At 64.4% G+C, this 3,690-nt stretch overlaps 1 protein-coding gene across 1 annotated transcript in view; it reads left to right on the top strand.

Annotated features, from left to right (window-relative positions):
* The first annotated feature begins 681 nt into the window (after nt 1-681).
* TFEB (transcription factor EB) overlaps nt 682-3,690 on the top strand; it is a 13,814-nt gene continuing 10,805 nt past the window's right edge. Inside the window, exon 1 of the mRNA XM_009272819.2 lies at nt 682-801. The gene's annotated coding sequence lies outside the window, so the exon portion shown is untranslated. The remainder of the gene's footprint in view (nt 802-3,690) is intronic.

The following is a 3,690-nucleotide window of genomic DNA, read 5'->3' on the forward strand; positions in this document are numbered from 1 at the left end:
CCTCCGGTGCAGTTTGTGCAGCTGCTGCGGTAGCGCCCAGGTGCCAAAACTAGCAGGGCCGAGGGGGCACCTGACCTGGGCACCTTTGGATCCCCCTGCACGGCATCGGGAGCAAGCGGAGAGAATGCGGGTGCTCCCCGACGCAGGGTCCGGGCTGGGACATCTTGGCGGCAGCGGCTGGCAATGAGCTTGGGGACGGGCAGGGGAGTTTTTGGAGCCTCAGGGACAAGCGAGGGCAGCAGCTTCGGCTTTCGCCCAGGCCGTTTCTCCAGAATTTCAGGGGAATTGCATGGGGTGGGGAATTTTTAAGAGGAAACGAGAAGGGGACTGCAGTCGGGTCAGGCTGGTGGAGCAGGGTCTGCAGCCACCCGGCATGCAGGGAGCGTTTCCCCGTTCCCGGCTTGCAAACCCCACTGGAGGAGGGGAGGATGGGTGCCGGCGGGCTCAGCCCTGGCTGTAGCTCCCGCCTTATCTGCAGCAGGGTGGGTGCCACTCTCGGCGCCGCAGCCGCTCCTCGGGGGGCCGCTCCAGGCTCAGGGCAGGTGAAGATCTTGCCTGGAGGAAGCCCAGCCTGGTGGGAAAAACCTCTGGGCTCCTTCATGGTCAAACCGGCGTAACTCGTGCCGGGGAGGCGGCAGCACTCGTAGCGAGGACCTGACTGGTTGCACCAGCACAGTGCCAGGGCAGGGGCTGGATTGGCAGCGGGGGCTCCCGAGAGCCAAGTTTGACCTTCACGGAGCAGGACAGTGGAGGGCTGAGCCTGGGGGAAAGGAGGGGAGAGGAGAAACTCCTCCTTTGCGGGTAAGCAGCGATGGCTGGGTGCTCCCCGGGGCATGAGAGGTGCTGCCGGGGCCGGGATGGTGGCGGGGAGAGCCCCGGGACTGTTTGGGAGGACAAGTCACAGGCTGTCCCCAACTTGTTTATTCTTGGGGTCGGGGAACAGCTGCGGCTCCCATGGATGGGGCGGCCGCGGCGCTGGGGCTGCTGCCTGCGGTACGGTTACATGAAATCTGCCTTCTGAGAAGCCTCCTGGCCGGGCGCTGGGGGCTGGACGCAGCGTATTTATAAATATTACCTCCTTCCAGCAGCACGGGGCCGCAGCGGGTGGGAGGGAGGAGGGATGGGGGCGGCGCTGGGAGCGCTTCCGACACTGGGGGCCGGGGGGGCACGGGGCGGCGGCCGCTGTCACCTCGCGCCTTCTGCTCGCGGCAAGTGGCACCATGAACTTGGGGCGCATGGACCTCAAGGGCTGGTTTTGCTGAGCATCCCCACTTTCCGGGGTGGTTTCTAGGATTTTGGGGCACGCGGTGCCTCTAAACCTCAGCGCCGTGGTGTGTTGCGTCTGCCCTGCTGGAACTAAGCTGGGGGCCAGGGATGGTGCTGTCCTGCCGGTTCCCCTTATTGCTCATTTATGCAGTTATTTAAAAAACCCACCAACACCCAAGTTGTTTAGAGTCAGCCCGCGTTGGAGCAGGACGGGGTTTGCTCTTTGGCCGCGGGTTGTGCGTGGGGCCCCGCTCCCGGCTCTCTCCCGCGCGCTCCCAAGCGCGCGACCTTTGCCGAGGTGAGTGGGACGCGGTGCGGCCGCGCGTCCTTGCGGCCGAGGCCAAGGTCACCCCGCTCCTCTCCTCCTGAAAGGCGGACATGATACGGGGCTGATTAACCACTCAGCCTGGGGTGGGTGGGCTCTCCTCGCCTCCCCGCTGAAAGGCGGACATGATACGGGGCTGATTAACCACTCAGCCTGGGGTGGTGCTGGGCTGCGGCCGCGGCGCGTCCCCGGCCCCTGCACTGCCGTTGGCTCGTCCTCGCCCGAGGAACGTCCTTCTGCCTGTTAACACTTTTATTTTTAATTGCTGCTGTCGGGCGGGGGGCGGGAGGGGAGGGCAGGAACTTGTCGGCTCGGGCTGTTTGCGCTGGCGGGCTGTGAATTCCCCGGGCGGTCAGTCGGACAGTGATGTTTCAATCAGGGCTCCTGCACCGTGCCAACCACCCTGAGGGAAGGGCTTTTGCTCCAATTTGGAGCAGCCGCAGAGCCAGGGTCCGGCCCCACCGTGGTGGGGTCCCAGGGGTCCCCCTGCCTCCCCCAGCCCTGCTTCGGGGGCTGCACCCGGATCTGGCCTGCGGGTGCCAGCCTCCAGCCGCTGTGCTTGGCTGGGGTGATGGAGTGCATGCCGTCCCCCAGCTGTGCCGCGCCGGGCAGAGGGGCTTTTTTGGGGTGAAGGAGAGGCATCGGAGCAAGGCTGTGTATTATTAACCCCATAACGGCTGCCACGCACAGGTGGGCTCTCGTGGATATACCTTGGCACCACCAGAACCAGGGGGCTTTTTTATGGACCCCATTTATTCTGCCCTGGGGGTGACACCATGACAAGGGACACTCAGCCCTGGCTCGTGGTACCCAGGCACCGACGCTTTTCTCTCCGCCGGCTCCCTGACACCTCCCCGGCGAGGCGAGCTTACCTGGGCAGTTTGGGGATCACTTTAGCTGGGGTCCTGCTGTCATACAAGACTTGTGTTAATATTTTTACTGTGCTGGATACCTGGGCCGCTTCCAGGAGCGGTATTTAACGCATGGAAGGGAAAACATTTAGCCTCTGACCCAAGCGCCTGTTAACAACGCCATGGTCCACGTTTCTGAGATGCCGGGGCTAAAAACAGTCCCAGTGACTCAGTCTCTCGCTGGTGTTGTCAACTGACCCCGGCTTTTATTTGCCAACTCCCTCTGCCTTCTCCTTCTCCCTTTCAGGGCTGCGTGCTCGCTGTGTGGGGAAGGCGCCTCCGGGCAGGGCTGGGGTGGCTCTGGCCATCCACCTGCCCGACCCATCTCCTGCCCGAGCCCGATCCTGCCCGCTGGGTGGGTGATGGGGAGGGCACTGTTGCTCTCTGGGGTTGGAAATGGGGCCAATCCCCTCCTTTTCCACCACCATCCTCATCCCAGAGGGATGTAGGCTGGATGGGACCTCTGGACCTTCTGGTCCAGCTCCAAGCATGGCCAACGTTGGCGTTAGATCGGGGTCTCCAAGGATGGAGGTTGCTCCGCTGCCAGGGTTTGGCCACCCTTGTGATGAGGAATCCCTTCCTAATACCCCGGGTTGGACCCTGTCCCGCTGCCCCTTTCTGGGGCTGTCAACCGCGGCGCTGCGCTCCTCCGTGAGCCGATGAAGATGAAGGACCCCGGCCTTCTTCCCACTGGGTGCTGGCATTACCGGACCCCTGACACAGCGGGTACGCTGGCACGGCATGAATTGCCCCCGCGGTGGTCTTGCCAAGTCAGGGCGAGTGCCCCGAAGGACAGGCCGTGGGGCCGGTCCCAGGTGCGTGGGAGCAGATGGGTGCCAGCCGCGTCACTGGCAGGGTGGCGTGGCAGTGGCTCGCCGGCCCGGCGCAGGGGGGCTTCCCCGGCAGGGGAGCTTGATCTGCTCGCGGTGCTCAGGGAGGTGCCGTGGTGCCCTTGTGGGATGGTGGCACACCCAGCACAGGTGCAAAGGGGACATGGTGCAAAGCAGCTTTGCTCAGTGGGGGCGTGGGGGGAGTCCCCAGCACCGTGCCAGCTGCGTGGGGCATCACACAGGCGTCCTTGTCATCCCCTGGCTTTGCCATCGCCATCCTGGCTGGTGCCGGCCGGCACTGGCATCGCTGACCTGGTGGGGACCAGCTATGGGTGCCGGAGGGACCCAGCATGCTGCC

This window comes from Aptenodytes forsteri, unplaced genomic scaffold (assembly GCF_000699145.1).
Source record: "Aptenodytes forsteri isolate BGI_AS27 unplaced genomic scaffold, ASM69914v1 Scaffold142, whole genome shotgun sequence".
Taxonomy (NCBI): Eukaryota; Metazoa; Chordata; class Aves; order Sphenisciformes; family Spheniscidae; genus Aptenodytes; species Aptenodytes forsteri.